This window comes from Dermacentor variabilis, chromosome 8 (assembly GCF_050947875.1).
Source record: "Dermacentor variabilis isolate Ectoservices chromosome 8, ASM5094787v1, whole genome shotgun sequence".
In the NCBI taxonomy this organism is placed as follows: Eukaryota; Metazoa; Arthropoda; class Arachnida; order Ixodida; family Ixodidae; genus Dermacentor; species Dermacentor variabilis.
Window position 1 is genome coordinate 137,091,485 of NC_134575.1, and position 18,147 is coordinate 137,109,631.

Genomic DNA, 18,147 nt, shown 5'->3' on the forward strand with positions numbered 1-18,147 from the left:
TTGCTCCAATGGTTGCTTATTCAGTCAGCATATCGGCGGCCTGTCTTACGATCACAATCAATTTCTTGCATTACAACCCTTTCAAATGACTTTCTCGGTCATATTTTCGTTTGCAATTTTTGAACTATCATTCCAGAGCGCCCACCTATGGTACTCGAATGCAGGTTGTCCTACATTTTTGCTGTGAAGTATGTCGCTTGGCACTGCAATATTATCTATACATAGTCTTTGCAGTTTTCTATTTTTCCCCAGTTTTCAATGCGCGCTAATATAGTGAATGCAAGATTTCTATCTATAAAAACTGCATAAAATATCGAAATTGTGCACATGTATATAAATTTACTACAACATTGTCATGTATTTATTGAACTTCAAGACGTGAGCGTTGTCACCTTTATCAGTCGCGAGAAAGAGACCGGGAAAAATCCCAATCCGGTGAGACTGTTATTCTCTTTTTATATCTTCAACTATCTTTGAAGTTTCTTTGAGCTAGGAAAAGTACCTTTACGAATTATTCGTAAAGGCCATCATATGTTCTACGAGACTACACACACCCTTCTTGCATACACATACACCCTGCGTACTTTACAAAATACACCTGCATTCATTTTCGACTGACATTATAAAGATTCATTGTACAAAGAGTGTTTCGACTAAGTAGTGCTATGCTTTAAAAACACGTGTAAATTAGCAGAATACAACCAAGGTGGTATTGTTCGTCTTCTCTATAGCAACTTGCAGAATGTTTATTCTGAGTTTAGATAATTAATGAACAATAATACCTCCTTTCATTGGCGATGAAGAACAGCACCGAAATGGAATCAGGAAATTACCTCTCTAATGGGCGAACCTGTGCGCAGAAAGCAGGTAAGACTCAAAACAGAACGACAGCAGCAAGCACAGACGGCGATCATCAAAAATTTGATCTGCCGGTGAAGTGCGTCGGATGCTCTATGTGATTCATGGTAGGTTCCAGCTTAATCGCTGGTGCTCGCGTACGCCGCAAAATACTACACAATTTGTGTCGCGCATACTATCAGGTTACGCAAGGTTCCATGATAACGGAGAAAATATAGAACCACCGACAACATTCGAGAAACTGCTGATACAAGCAGGCGCATCATGGGCTGAGTGATAGCGTTCAACATTTGTTTAGTAAGTGAAGACGGTCGCCCGAGAAAATTAACAAGTACGCAAGTCAATGCTGCCCTCTGGAACAGCATCACCACGATGCTGAAAACAACCACAAGCTCGAAAAACAAAGGTATCGATAGCAAGGAACAAAGAACAAAGAAACAAAAAAACAATGTTTTAATGTTGGTGAGCGGGCGTAGAAAGACTTAAGACAAACATGGACTGCTTCAGGTCGCGAGAGGCGCCGATGTGATTGCGTAATGCCGTCCGGTGGACCTCATAGTCCATTGCACCTATACGTGGGATGATCCTATCGTAGCGTCGTCAAAGTTTGTAGTGTCGGCTGTCCAGCCTTTTCTGGCTCTTGATGCACAGGCTTCTTCGGCGATGCAGATCTGCGGCGCCGTCGAGATTCTCCTGGTCAGTAACATGTGGTAGAATGGCGTCAAGAGTCGTCGTCAGGTTTCTTTCACAAACCAGCTTCAATGATGTTATCAGCGTAGTTTCTTGCACTACCATGTTATAAATTAAGATTACATAGCAAAGGGCGGAATCCAAATTCTTCTGTTGGATGTCGACGTACATGGATAACATGTCGGTGAAGGGCTTATTCAGGCGGTTTGCAAAGGCAATCGTCTGCGGTTGATAGACGATTGCCCTGCGCTGACTTGTCTGGCTGCATTGCAGGACACCTTGAGTAAGCACCACCATAAAAGCAGTTACGCTGTAGGTGATCAGTATTTCTGGGGAACCATGTAACAGGATGCTCTGAGCGAAGAATTTAACCACTTTGGCCGCATTACCTTTGGTAGCCCTCCGTTTTAGTGGAGCGGGTAACGTAGTCGGCAGCCACGGCGATGCACTTCTTCCTGTATGTTGACGTCGGAAATGGCCCCAACAAAACCATTCCGATCACCTCGATCGCCTGCAGCAATCCTTCTGGTTTTATTTTTAGTGTCTTGCGTCGCTGGTAGTCTCGGAAGGTCCGATATCCTGACGTAGTGGGCTACGTCGCCGGTCAGACGTGGCCACTAGTGTTTCTCTTCTACCCTCAGTAAGGTGCGGGACTGCCAGAGTTGCCCAGCGGTTGGATCATCATGTAGTGCGTGCTGTACTCCTGGACGCGGTGATATGCGAAGAACAAGAGCGTACTTGGTGCGGATTGGGGTGGAGTTCTTTACAAGTACCTCGTTCTGCAGAGAAAATAAGAATCCTGGCCTCAATGCTCTAAGGGCAACACCTGTGTTGCAGTCGAAGTACTCGACGAGGTTTTTAACTCCATGCCTACTCGTTGGTGTTCAGCGAAGTTTTCCGCGAATTGTGCCCACAAAGGCGTCATCATACTCATCGCGGCAGCGGGTCAATGGGGGCGCGTGAAAGGCAGCCAGCATCAAAGTGTTTGCCTCAGGACTTGTAGCCGACGGTAAACTCCAATTCATGGAGTCTGACACTGCATCGCGTGAAGCGTCCTGAAACATCCTTTAAATCTGGGAGCCAAAACAAGGCATAGTTGCTGTGTGCGACTTTGCCGGGCCTATCGTATAAGAGAGGAATTTCGTGGTTGCCAAAACGAATGCAAAGTATTATTTTTCCTCCGTCTAATAATTTCTTCCTGCTTTCAACAGCGATCGGCTATCGTAAACAATGGCTCTCTCAAACGCGTCTTTTCTTCAGACAAGGATGGCGCCAAGGCCATGACACTTGCTTCGGCGTCAATTTCGGTGCTGGAGTCTCCATCGAGGTGGGCGAGTACTGATGGTGACTGCAGGCGTCCTTTACGCTCTTCGAATGCTTCAATCTGCCACGTTTCTCACGAGAACTCGACGTCAGATTTCGTCAGATATGTCAATAGCTTGGCGACGCATGAAGTCTTTCACGAAGCGTCCGTAATAAGCACACTGGAAAAGGAATCTCAGCATTCCCTTCCTGCCGACGGCCTGTAGAAACGTCAGCGATGGCAGATACGTTCTGCAGATCGGGACGAAGTTCAGATTCGCTGATAACGGGACCCAAGAATAGACGCTCATCGTAAGCAAACCAAAACTTTTCGGCCTTCAGAGTGTGGCCTGATGAATTGATGGCCTTTACCACTGTCCCATGCCACCTAAGGTGATCGCCAAAATTCCAAGCGAAGTGTTGGCTCGAACGTCTATGCCGAAAATTACGTCTCGGGAGCACAGTTGGAGGACAATAAACATCGCTGGTTAGGCGAGGTCATGTACTGTTATTTTTGTCATGCATATTCCAGTCGGCGTCATCAGGCCTCCACCAGCTATCGGAATTTGATAGCCGTACCATGAAATTTTGAATTTCTTCAACTTCGCGGCGAATAAAACACTGAAGGCGGAGTGTCGGCTCTAATGTGTACTAGAGTGAATGAATGAATGTGCGATGTTTAGTAGCGCAAGGACCTGGAATGGCCAAAAAGTGCCGTGCCCGTGTTAAGAAGTTCGCAGTGGATAGATGAGTTCTGTGAAGTTGTCGTGACGTGGCTGTAAAGGGGCATAAAATAGTTCCTGTAAATAGTGTAAAATCCGTGTGCAATAAGATTATGGTAATGACTTATAAAGTGTCCTATGAGCTTTAATATGCATTGCGAAAGAGTCATGCAATATACAAAATATAGGAAATGACAAAATTGGCCAGAGCACTACTGCATCACGAGAGCCCTCGAAACACAAGGGCCTAGAAGCGTATACAAAACAACTATCAAAGCTGCATCCTCTGGAAAGGCGATGCATTACGAATTTAAGGGGCTTATAACATCTAGCGCTATATCATTCAAGAAAGCGAAGGCTGCTTTGGCATTAAAAAGCAGTTCTTCACTAAGAAATATAGGCGGATGAAGAGGGGCACAATTGCGGTATGCAAGAGGAAAATGCTTCTCACAGTCTCTTTAAGCTTCCCGACACTCCAGGAAGACGTAGAGGACAGTAAGCCTGCAACCACATCCTCCTCAGGTTGGAAATTCGTTATCAGTGAAGAGAAAGTTATGAGCGGCAAATGTGTGCCCTATTCTGAGTTTCGTCAATAGGTCATCTGCTCTTCGTGTTTTCGTAGTTGAGGGCCAGAAACCTAATTTAGGCTAAATGACGTGATGTTTATCGCTCGTTTTAGCATCACACAAGCCTTGCCAGTGGCTTCGCAGTTTGTTTCGTAGGAAAGGCTCCGCGCCTATGGCAGGGACAGCAGCAGAACGAATACTTTGCGATGATACTGACTTGGCAATTTTGTCGGCAAGCACATTCCCTTCGATTCCTCGGTGGCCAGGAACCCAGCATGTCACTACATGTCAACGAGATAAATAAATCTTGCACAAGATTGAGTAAACTCCAATAAAAACAGTGTTTGTATGCTTTTGTAAGGACATTAACGTTTTTAGAAGACTTAACGAGTCTGTGAATATGATTGCTCTGCAAGCTTTAATTCCTTTATAAGTTTTACCTCAGAGGGTGCTGCATAGGCTTTTGCAGTGAATATACTTGTTAGCCGGTTAAAACGTCAAATTTGGAAAAAGAGGGACGAACAGCAGCGTAAGATAAGCCAGCATGTTATTTTGACGTGTCAGTGTAGAATTCGGAGCAGGAGAACTTCGATTGAAGCTCACGGAAGTGCATAGCGATTTCGAGCTCAGGAGTTTTATGGCCTCTACAAAGGCACATTCTATCACTTGCCACTCCTAGGGCGGTAATAGCTGAGATGCAGGCATTCGGCGATGTTCAAGAATCAGGATATTCATTTCTTCGCTAAGCTCTGTCACACGCAATGGCAAAAGTAGTCTCATAGAGAGTCTATTACGAAAAAGTGTTCCACACGTCAAGTCGTTAACTGCTGGTAAACACGGACGTTGCTTAGTAGGACGTACTTTGAGAAAATAGGTGAAGCTGATGTATGTATTCTGAAAATGGAGTGACCAATCATCTGGCTCTACGTATAGACTTCGACAGGGCGTTTATAAATGCGCCAGTGGCCAGGCGGATACCCACATGGTGGATAGGGTCTTATATCTTTAGCGCGCTCGGGGCGGCAGAGTGGTAAACCATGGTACCATAGTCCAGTCGAGATCAAACTAGGCTCCTGTAACGATTCAATAAACACTTTCTCTCGCATCCCATGCTGTGGGGGATAGGATTTTAAGTAAGTTCATTGTTTTTAAACATTTTGTTTTAAGGTATTTTACATGTGGAATAAAAGTGAGCCTGGAGTCAAGTATAACACCTAGAAATTTGTGCTCATTGAGCAGAGTTATTTGTTGCCCATACATTTTGACAGAGGTATCTGGAGCAAGCCCTATCTTCCTGGGGAAAACAACGCAACAACTTTTGTAAGGGTTGACTTTGAACTCGTTGTCGTCTGCCCACTTAGAAACGTTATTCAAGCACAGTTGTACTTGCCTCTCACAGAATGTTAGGTTGAATGATTTGAAACCTATTTGTATGTTGTCTATGTAGACGGAATAAACAATAGATGGTGGTAATGATGTACGAAGCGCGTTCATTTTAAGCACAAACAGCGTGCTACTCAGTGCGCCTCCCTGGTGCAACCAAGTGTATTGTATGAATGCACGCGACAGTGCATTTTCTATTTTCACCCGTAATGTACGGTTTTATAGGCAGCTTTCTATAATGTTTAACATAGTGCCGCGGATGCTGCAAGTAGTCAACTGGTCGCGCAGGATTCTGAAACACCAAGTTGTATCGTACGCATTTTCCATCGAGAAACATAGATAAGAAGGATTGTTCACGCACGAAGGCTTCGCGAATGTTTGCTTCTGTGCACACTAGATGGTCGGCTGTAGACCGCCCTACTCTAAAACCACACTGATATAGATCAAGAATTTTGTTTGACTCAAGTAAGTGTAGAAGTCGAGGTATATCATTTTTGTTTCAAAATGTTTGCAAATGCAACTTGTGAGGGCACTTGGGCGGTCAATTTTTAATGAAGTGAGGTCGTTGCCTTGTTTCGGAATTGGAACGACAAGGGCTCCTTTCCGTACGGTAGGGAGGTACCCAGGAGCCCATATGGCGTTAAAAAGTGCGAGCAGAGTTATTTGAGTATCACTGGGCAGGTGTTTAACCATTCCATACATGATCCTGTCAGGTACAACTGGAGAGCTCTGTTATGCAGTCAAGGAGGCTCTCAACTCGGCAGTGTTAGAAGGCAGGTCATAGGCTTCGTTCTGTATGCACTTGCTGTCGATGGCCTTACGTTCTGCTACTTGTTTGAACTTTAGAAATGCCTCGGAATAATGGTTAGAACTGGAAACACACTGAATGGTGTTCGCCAAGACAGCCAGCTTGGTCTTCCGAACTGTTCGCTTCAGCGTTCACTAGGGGCAACGGATGAATTTCTTGGCCCTTGAGCCTTTTCCGCCCGTCTCGCAGTTTAGCAACTTGAGTATACGGATTTATACCTAAAGGAAACCTCTGCCAGCTTGCCCTCTTTGCCTGTCGTCGCGTAATTCATCCCTGGGACTGAACGTGTTTAAATTCTAGTAGATTTCGGATGTAAGACATCCACATAATTTGCCCCAAGCTTTATTTTGTCTTTTTGTCTCCCTACAATCTTCATTTCACCAGGGGACCCGTCTTCTTAACGGGGTGCCACTTGTTTGGAGAATGAGCTTTTCAGCGGCGTCAATGATAAAAGCAGTAAGTTACGAAACAGCAAGATCTATACTAAAATTATTTATGAAATCTCGTGACAAGGTGCTGGATTCCTTAGAAGCTTCTCAGTCAGTTGAGGCCAGCTTCCAGCGTGGGACATGTGGAAGGGATCCATGCTGTGTTGTTAGGTTAATGAGCTCAGCTTTACTGCGAAGTGATCACTGCCGAAATAATGTTTAATTACACGTCATTTTAAGTTAGGGAAGACCGAAGGGGAGCTGATCGACAGGTCTATTGACAGGGATGAATTATGGTCAGGATTATAATACGTTGGTTTCATCTTATTCATGAGCCACACAATTGAGTTTAAAAGGAAGTTTTTTATAAGTGAACCTCTCGCGTCGCATCATGAGTCTCCTCACATCGTGTTATGAGCGTTAAAATCTCCCACTTGTAGGTAAGGCTTCGGAAGCTGATCAATGAGTATATAAACGATTGTTTTATCGAGATGACGGTTCGGGGGTCTATAAAGAGTACATACAGTGGCCAACTTATAAAGAATGGCCTGAAATGACACTGCCTCAAGGGGAACCTGGAGCGCGACGTGTCGGTAAGCTACAGACTTGTCGGCTGCTATTGCTACTCCGCTGGAGACGTTAGATCCGTCATGGTCAATTCGGAACGTTTTGTAAATTGCAAGAAAATTTGTGCTCGTAGGTTTCAGATGCCTCTCTTAAACACACATCAACTTTGGATGTTTGTGTAGGAGTTTTCTAATATCGTCAATGTTATGAATGAGCCCTCTAACATTGCATTGTAGTAGTTGTGTCTCCATTATGATAATAGTGTTTTGTGCTGTGTATGTAAGAGACGAAGTTAGCTCACGGGCCTTTTTCACGCGCCGTGACGCAAGCTTCATGTTTTCTTGGAGCGATCGCGAGAATCTCGCCGCTCTTTAGGCGCTGGTGCCTGTGTCCATCGGCTCTTGCGAGGCGCTGTGCTTGATCTGAAGGCCTCGACACTTTGGAAGGGACCTTTGAAGCCACTAGCCGGGAGGTCAATGGCCCCTTCTGATGGGGTGGTGAAGCAGTGCTAGCTGCAGCCGCCAAGGTGGCAGATGGCGTCAGCGCCGGCTCACTGCATGTGGGCCGGAGAGCCGCAGAGAGCTGTTGTGGAACTGCCCCCAGACGCACCATTTCGGCAAAGCTATTCGTTGGCAGGTATGCGACTCGCCTATGAACCTCTTTAAATACTATATTTTTCTTCACTACGGTTGTGACTACTTTTTTTGCTTCCAAGATGGGCATGACCGCGAGTATACGCCATACTCGCCGTCACACTTCACGCCGTGTGGAGCGTTCTCGCAGGTTTCAGAAGCATCATCACCGAAACTACATTTTGCACAAATCTGGCGAGCTCGGTAGTTCTAGGAACTGTAGCCGAAACGCTGGCATTTGAAGCAGTAAAGAGGATTTGGAACATACGGCCTGACCTGTAGCTTCACGTAGCCGGCCTCCAGTGTCTCAGGCAGGATGTTTGAGCGAAAAGTACTAAATGCTTGGTTTTTATTTCCTTGCCGTCACGCCTTAGCATTATTTTTTTCACATTGATCACGTTTTGGTCCCTCCAGCCTCAGTTCAGCTTCTCTTAGCTCCATCGAATCACCGTCAGAGACAACACCAAGCTGGTTTGGTGTTCATAGTTGGGTGTGGGGATATTGTAACTGAGATTTCCCTCAATGACACTACTTAAGGAAAGGTTTCAAGCTGTCAGGATCGCGGAGTTTCAAAAGGAGATCACCGCGAGCCATTTTCGACGCTTTGTATCCTGCGCCAAGAGATTCCGCGAGACACTTTGAAACAAGGAAGGGTGAGATCATTCTCATCGTCTTTTCATGTTTTTCAGAATGAATGACATGAAATCTGGGGACACTTTGCGATTTGGTGCCAAAAAATTGAAAAACAACTTCGGTGCGCTCTCGCTTTTGAGGGCTATGAAGGAGTCGGGGGAACGAGCAAGCCATTAGTAATATAGAGTGTTTTGCAGGGATCGCCGCCGCGCGCCATTGAGCCCAACTAGGGGACCACATAGGACGGGAAGTGTTCAGTTCTGCACACGCCAGCGGTACATCCCCGCTATAACCGAATACATAAAGCCAAGGCTGGATATAATGCACAAGGTTGGTCCTTGCTGCCAGCGCAGTCGTAAATATGAGGAAAATAAAGAGAGAACAGGAAGGACTAAAATTAAGAGAAAGACGAAGGTTCGAGGGAGAGAGAGAGACGAGAAAAGTCAACTACCGATTTCCCTCGGGTGGGGAAGTCCGGGGGTGCCGTCTACACGAGCCCGGGCCAAGGGTCCGCGCCGAGGGTCCGTAAAGGTCGAAGCCCTCGGAATTGGCTCAAACCCCCGGATCCCCTTTTCTCCGGACACTGCTAAGCCACGCAAGGTTAGATCCGGGAGGGTCCAACCCTCATGTGCTCGAGTACGTGGTGTCGCAACACACCAAACGCCTGCTGGCGCAGACGCCCATGCGGGGCGCCGTCAACATAGGTGTATTGTCCATTGCCTCTTGTGAGGCGCCGGACAAGAGCTCTTGCAAGCGAGAAGTTCCGCGAGAGAGTCTCGCCTCGGAAGACGAGACCCCTGAGTACATGGGCGATGGGGGTCGATGGGGCTGCCTTTAGGTCTGAGCTCCCCCAGCTGTTTCCAGTGCCAGCAGTGGCCGGGGAAGGTGAGGCAGCCTTGACTGCGCCAGCCTAGGGTGCTGCTGGCGGTCCTGCGGGATCGCTACGCGTAGCGCAGGTTGCCGCCGACAACTTTTGTGGTGCCAGCAACCCTAGGGTAGCCTGGCCTGTTTGGTGGTTGCTGGAGTAGGCTTAACGACTTGCACACCAGGGCAGGAGCCACAAATGACTGCTCGCTGAGCATAGGCTGGGCACTTGTCAGTGGCCGCTGCAACGCTGCCAACCAAATGCGCCGCATTAGCATAAGGTGTGCTGTGGAAAGGTGAGTACCTCTTACGGGCTTCCCTAAAAGAAATATATTCTTTGACTTTAAGGTGATTATTTCTTTTTCTTTCAGCTCGGACAGGACCGTGACGAACCTCAGTACGTCGTTGAGGAGGTCTTTACAGCGTCGTCGTCGGCGCCAGAGTGTCCTCGGTATTTCGACGAACAACAACCGCAGCTCAATCTGTTGCTGCTTTTACTTTTCCGGCTATGAGCTTACAGACGGGCCGCAGGCTGGTCCTGTGTGCGGACAGCACTGCGACGAAAGGCAGCGTCCCGGTGACATTGAAACCGAAGGCCGTCCTGCGTGCGTTGCGTTCTGGCAATGTAGTTGGTGCTGTCACGTGGTCGCTCGCCAAGCTGTGGGCGCCGCCCGTTATCGACGACACCTTCTAGTCCAAGCTCACGGTATGCGCATCGGCGACAGGCGTGACCTGCTTCTCTGCAGTGATAGCAAAGCGGGCGGAGTTCAGCAGTGCGTCTGACGTCCGTCTTCCCCGAGGCGTTTGTCAGATGACAGGCGAAAGGGCTGGCTCAGGCGGTGGTGGTTGCTGGTGACGAAATCGCGGCGTTACCGTACCCAGGCGGTGCGGAAAAGCAAACTGACGGTGGTCATTGATTCAGGTTGGCGCTACGGTGATTCGGGTGGCACATCGGGAACTCGGAATGACCGCTGAATTTCTTTTGTGACAATTTGGGTGATCGAGGCCACTTGAGGCTGCAATGCCGTGAACATTTTACGTAGTCCTTCGTGCACGACAGCCCTGAGTCCGTTTGAGTAAAATGCTTGGACTTCCTACTTCCGCAGAAGCAGTGGGCGGTGATATTGTCACCCAGCTATTACAACTAAAACAGTTTACCGCCGACAGATTGGCAAAAAAAAAAAAACGTCTGCCTTTAGCGATGGTTTTTCCTCGGAGAGCGCGCGCGCAACTACGAACTTCGTCGTTCTCGCCTTAAGGCTCCCGTGTCATCACGTGCAAACTTATTTCACGTTCCCCTCTCAAAAGCGACCGGCCCGGTCGATTCAAGGGGAGCGGGCGCGCACTATAGGCAAGAGTGCCAACATGAAAAGAAAAAAAAACATACAGGAATGTACACAATGCGGAAGCGGTTTGTGAGGGTTGCTTATCCCTCGCGTGCGTCGTACGGCTTCATCCGTACTACGTAGACGACTTCAGCACGGGGACGGCGTCGGTTCGAACCAGGATCGGAACTTTGAGGCACCACCTCGTAGTTCACATCCTGAGGCGACGTACAACTTCATAGGGGCCGAAATAGCGGCGCAACAATTTCTGTGAGAGCCCACGGTGTCGGATAGGTATCCACACCCACACGCGGTCGCTTGGTAAGTATTGGACATTCCGTCGGGTCCGGTTGTAACGGTAGGCGTAGGTATTCTGCTGGGTGCGGATGCGATTCCGAGCAAGCTGGCGAGCTTCCTCGGCTTTCTCCGCGAAATCTTCAGTGGTGTCATTCCTTGTGGTTCCGTGGTCTACCGGGAGCATGGCGTCTAAGGGGGTTGTAACGCGACGTCCATAAACAAGCTCGAATGCTGTAAACACGCTGGTCTCCTGCGCAGCGGTATTGTAAGCAAACGTAACGTAGGGCAAAATTGCATCCCATGTATTTCATCCCATCCCAAGTCTTGTGTTGGACGTCGACGTCCAACACAAGACTTGGGATGCCGTCCTGCCGTACGAAACATTCGCTCACAATACGGCGGTGCAAGAAACAACACAGATCACCCCATTCAAGCTGGCTTACGGCAGGAACCCCACGTCGACTGTCAACGCCAAGCTGCCTTGTGTTACCGATGAAGGGAATCTCGACCTCGCGACCTATTTCTAGTGCGCCGAAGATGCCCGACAGCTCGCCCGCCTGCGGGTCAATAACCAGCAGAGGACCGACAGCCGACACTCCAAATTTCGACTCATCATCATCATCGTCATCATCATCAGCCTGGTTGCGCCTATTGCAGAGCAAAGGCCTCTCCCATGCTTCTCCAACAACCCCGGTCATGTACTAATTGTGGCCATGCCGTCCGTGCAAACTTCTTAATCTCATCCGCCCACCTAACTTTCTGCCGCCCCTTGCTACGCTTCCCTTCCCTTGGGATCCAGTCCGTAACCCTTAATGACCATCGGTTATCTTCCCTCCTCATTACATGTCCTGCCCATGCCCATTTCTTTTTCTTGATTTCAACTAAGATGTCATTAACTCGCGTTTGTTCCCTCACCCAATCTGCTCTTTTCTAATCCCTTAACGTTACACTTACCATTCTTCTTTCCATAGCTTGTTGCGTCGTCCTCAATTTAAGTAGAACCCTTTTCGTAAGCCTCCATGCTTCTGCCCCGTAAGTGAGTACTGGTAAGACACAGCTGTCATACACTTTTCGCTTGAGGGATAATGCGAACCAACTCTTCATGATCTGAGAATGCCTGCCAAACGCACCCCGGTCCATTCTTATTTTTCTGATTATTTCAGTCTCATGATCCGAGTCCGCAGTCACTACCTCTCATAAGTAGATGTATTGCCTTATCACTTCCAGTGCCTCGCTACCTATCATAAACGGCTGTTCTCTTCCGAGACTCTTAAACATTACTTTAGTTTTCTGCAGATTAATTTTTATACCCCCACTTCTGCATTGCCTCTGAAGGTGAGAGACCATGCATTGCAGTTGGTCTCCTGAGTTACTAAACAAGGCAATATTATCAGCGAATCGTAAGTTACTAAGGTATTCTCCGTTATCTGCTATCCACAGTTCTTCCCAATCCAGGTCTCTGAATACCTCCTGTAAACACGCTGTGAATAGCATTGGAGATATCGTATCTCCCTGCCTGACGCCTTTCTTTATTGGGATTTTGTTGCTTGCTTTATGGAGGACTACGGTGGCTGTGGAGCCGCTATAGATATCTTCCAGTATTTTTACATATGGCTCATCTACACCCTAATTCCGTGATGCCTCCATGACTGCTGAGGTTTCGACTGAATCAAACGCTTTCTCGTAATCAATGGAAGCTATATATAAGGGTTGGTTATATTCTGCACATTTTTCTATCACGTGATTGATAGTGTGAATATGGTCTATTGTTGAGTAGCCTTTACGGAATCCTGCCTGGTCCTTTGGTTGACAGAAGTCTAAGGTGTTCCTGTTTCTATTTGCGATTACCTTAGTAAATACTTTGTAGGCAGCGGACAGTAAGCTGATTGGTCTATCATTTTTTTCAAGTCTTTGGCGTCCCCTTTCTTATGGATTAGGATTATGTTAGCGTTCTTCCAAGATTCCGGTACGCTCGAGGTCATGAGGCATTGCGTATACAGGGTGGCCAGTTTCTCTAGAACAATCTGTTCACCATCCTTCAACAAATCTGCTGTTACCTGATCCTCCCCAGCTGCGTTCCCCCTTTGCATATCTCCTAAGGCTTTCTTTACTTCTTCCGGCGTTACCTTCGGGATTTAGAATTCCTCTAGACTATTTTCTCTTCCATTATCGTCGTGGGTGCCACTGGTACTGCATAAATCTCTATAGAACTCCTCAGCCACTTAGGCTATCTCATCCATATTAGTACTGATATTGCCGGCTTTGTCTCTTAACGCATACATCCCATTCTTGCCAATTCTTAGTTTCTTCTTCACTGTTTTTAGGCTTCCTCCGTTCCTTAGAGCATGTTCAATTCTGTCCCTATTATACTTCTTTATGTCAGCTGTCTTACGCTTGTTGATTAACTTCGAATGTTCTGACAGTTCTATTCTAGCTGTAGGGTTAATGCTTTCAATACATTGGCGTTTCTTGATCAGATCTTTCGTCTCCTGCGATAGTTTGCTGGTATCCTGCCTAACGGAGTTACCACCGATTTCCATTGCACACTCCTTAATGATGCCCACAAGATTGTCGTTCATTGCTTCAACACTAAGGTCCTCTTCCTGAGTTAAAGCTGAATACCTGCTCTGTAGCTTGATCTGGAATTCCTCTATTTTCCCTCTTACCGCTAACTCATTAATCGGCTTCTTATGTACCAGTTTCTTCCGTTCCCTCCTCAGGTCTAGGCTAATTCGAATTCTTACCATCCTGTGGTCACTGCAGCGCACCTTGCCGAGCACGTCCACATCTTGTATGATGCCAGGGTTAGCGCAGAGTATGAAGTCTATTTCATTTCTAGTCTCGCCGTTCGGGCTCCTCCCCGTCCACTTTCGGCTATCCCGCTTGCGGAAGAAGGTATTCATTATCCTCTTATTATTCTGTTCCGCAAACTCTACTAATAACTCTCCGCTGCTATTCCTAGTGCCTATGCCATATTCCCCCTCTGCCTTGTCTCCAGCCTGCTTGTTGCCTACCTTGGCATTAAAGTCGCCCATTAGTATAGGGTATTTAGCTTTCACTCTACCCATCGCCGATTCCACGGCTTCATAGAAGCTTTCGACTTCCTGGTCATCATGACTGGATGTAGGGGCGTAGACCTGTACAATCTTCATTTTGTACCTCTTATTAAGTTTCACAACAAGACCTGCCACCCTCTCGTTAATGCTATAGAATTCCTGTATGTTACCAGCTATATTCTTATTAACCAGGAATCCGACTCCTAGTTCTCTTCTCTCCGCTAAGCCCCGGTAGCACAGGACAAGCCCGCTATTTAGCACTGTATATGCTTCTTTTGGCCTCCTAACTTCTCTGAGCCCTATTATATCCCATATACTGCCCTCTAATTCCTCCAATAGCACTGCTAGACTAGCCTCACTGGATAACGTTCTAGCGTTAAACGTTGCCAGGTTCATATTCCAATGGCGGCCTGTCCGGATTCAAGGAACTACGCCACGTCAAGTACCATCCCGGCGACCGTGCGTGGGTTTGGACCCCAATACGCCAACGAGAACTTAGCAAGGAGCTTTTACACCGCTATTTCGGACCCTACAAGATCATCGGACGCAGTGGCGCACTTGACTATGAGGTCGCGCCACACGGTATTTCGCTATCACAGCGACGCCACTCACGACCTGAAGTAGTCCATGTTGTCCGTCTTGAGCCATTCTACCAGGGCTAACGACCTTTGCGACATTGCATAGCTGAACTTTGGACTTTCTTTGGACTGTGCTTCTTTGGACTTGGTTTCATCATTTTTTGGTTACCTTTGCTTAGTAAGTGATCTTTTGTGTTTTGCTCTCCTGTTATGTTTGTAGCATCGGGACGATGCTTTCTGGGAGGGCGGCATTGACACGAGTACTTGATAATCTTTTACGGGTGAGCGCATTTCGCCCTCTAACAAATGTTATCGCTCAGCGCAGGACGCGCCCGCTTGTATCGGAAGTTTCTGGAATATTACCGAAGATTCTGTTGTCAACGAAGATAGTGTAATCTGATTGCGTGTGCGACGCGAATTGTGTAGAACTTTCTGGAAGACACGCGGGCACCACCGATTACTCTGGAACCTTTGATGACTCGCGCATAAAAGATGACGTGATTGATCGGCAAGTCAGACTTCAACGATCGCACTGGGTTTGCCTATATTGCTGTGCTTTGAGTGTAACCTGCTTTTGCTTCCATATGTTCACCCAATAAATGTTAGGTTTGTCATTAAGTTTTACAACTGTATTATTCACCGTCAGTACCACGTGACAATATGCTGGTACAAAGTGGCCGTACGGAAATCCTTTGGGATATGGAGCCAATTCACTCGACTTAAGGAAAGCTCACGCGAGGGAAATAGCGTCGGAAAGCCGGCGGGAATTGTGGTTTTGAATACAGTGTACAACAAAAACAAGCCTATTTTAAACACTGCTATGTTTTCATAGACTCCACAATTAGTAAAGGTTATATCTTTAACATTGTGGACGCAGCCTAATGCCAGCAAAATATACTTTTATAGGCATTGCACTTTCCTAACTTGCTAGAAGAAGTACATATTTAGGTATATTTACCAGATGACTTGCCGTTCAGTCTGTCCTGATTAGCCATTATGAATACGTAGCTCGCGCGTCCTGTTGATGCGTTGTGTATGTCATTCTAAGTATTTCGTGTGTCTCACTAAGGTTATTACAAAATCTGTATGGATTACCTATATGTTCCATGATTCCTTAAGAATCGTTAGGAAAGCATACGACAGTATTAGAATGCGCACGGACCGTTTTAACAGAGGTCAAATAAATATAAAATGTTCATGTGAAGACTCACCTGAAGACGGGATGTGCACTTCGTAATTCTTTAAAGTGAATACAAATTCCCTGAAAAATGCGAAGTTGTGTTGGTGAAGTAAGGATTGAGATAACACCTTTTCTAACATGTGAAGATCATAGTGATTCATGACGTGGCGATTGTAAACAATTACACTTCTGAACCCATACAGAACCAAATAATAGCACCTTTTTGTGAAGATAAATAGAAACAATGAAACCAGTGCGTGCCTATATAGCATGTGCCGACTACTGCACTGATGGTATCTCGACAGAGAAATTTTCTTTTACTATTTACGACCACCAAAAAAGTAAGCATTCAAACACACAGCTACCTGAAAAAATATTACAGGTGTAGAGAAGAAGAAACTCGCTAGAAAGTTCCGTCACCATCGCTTGTCTCGAAGCCAGAAGATCAGCAAGCTGGAACGCGCCGTCGCCATCGCGTGCCCCATGGCTATTTCGCCCATCCAGCTGGGCCACTGTTGTTGCAGCAATGTGTCTGGCAGTCGCGCGACAACTCCAATAAACCACGTCACCTTTGGTGTAGGTGCAGGGTACGCGTTCAGACTTGAAGCTTCAAAGCAGGATTCTGCCATTCATTCCCGTCAGGGCGGAAAACCGGTTTGATTTCATTAATTTGTCGTTTCTTTATTGTAATTTATTTAGCACAAGTAATTTCCCATATGTTGTCCTTCGTGTCAGTGTCTGCTGGCTTTTTATGATATGACTAAAAAAAAATCGGGCCCCTCGGTTAACCCCCTTCTCATTTTTCCAACCATGCCATGAGGTTCCTGTCTAGGTAAGCCAAAAAAATAAAATCGATCAGCAAGGGAGCGATACGAGACGCTTTACATATACCGTTCTCTTTGGAGGAAAAAATTCCCATTCTATTTGGCGAAGGTTGAGGAAAGCTAAAGATGAAGCGATTTTATAAGTTATTAAACAGACACACCACATTTGTAGTTTTGGTGCTGTTGTGTTCCAAAATAAAGATGGGCAGTCTGTTTCAGATTTACAGATAAATGACTTGCTTTTCTTAGGTCGCACATGCGCGCTCACTCATCTTAAGGACGTGGTCATGGTTCCTTTGAATATTGAATGCGTACTCAGGCTGGCTACGCTTTACCCGTTCGCCGTTTCCACCTGACGTCGACAGCATTTTGCACATGACGTCCAGTCTTTTACCTTTGCACATCACCGACTTGACTTTAGAGCACCAAAAGGACCCATAGATAGCCACTGTTCTGAACCTTCAAAGAAATCCTGTCGGATTACCGCTTCCTCGTGCGCTTCGCCATCGAGGACTACATTTCGCAGTTCGAGAATTGAATTCTCTACTGCCGAAATTACCACTACGATGGCCGCAAGTGACCTTTAGTGGTCCCGCGCTAACTTCATAGGAATACCTGCGCTTCATTTCACGTCGACTTGCAGTATGACTATGGCGGCGTGTCCGATACCTACACGCGCCTTCAAATTTGACATTACCTGCCGGGCATCTACAATTAGGTGAGCAAATGGGTGCGCTTGTGACTTCATTGCCAGCGTCACAATGTTGCTACTCATTCTGCCGCTCAATTGCAGCCACTTCCATGCGCTGTCCGCCTCTATCCGTTTCGGGATTGATTATATGGTCTTCTATGTGCGCTTGATGGCAACCGCTGGGTCAAAGTCGCGGTCGATCACCTGAGGCGACATGCGGAACCCGCTGCCATCCCAGTTGCTAGAGCGCACGACTTCGCTTTCTTCATCTTCCATCACCTCTTTCTGCACCACGGTGGTCCTCATGAACTCTTGAGGGACCGAGTGCGCGTGTCTATCTTGAAGTAGGGAAGTATTTGTATTGCAGTGAAGTTAGTATTGCCTCTTACGCTTTCGGTGCTACACGATAAGAATTATGCCAAATGGGTTTGGCATCGGCTTCGCTGATAATACGCTGCTTCGTGAGCGGCGTCTGGTTAACTCGTGACGCAGATAAGAAGCAGTTATGAAACTGACTGATGAGCTCAAGAAGGCCATTGCGTTCGACGGGCGATAAAGTGAGGCTCACATCAACCACAGTGGCAGCCATATGCACGGTGGACGGCATAGCTGGTGGTGGCGGTGACTGTCGAAGACAAGGAGGTAGAGAGTGGCCGTAGTGGCTTCGTCGGAGTGGACGACAGTTTGAGCAGCAGTGAAGTGGCTTGAGGTGGATGACAAACGGCTTCCACATAGCTGAATCG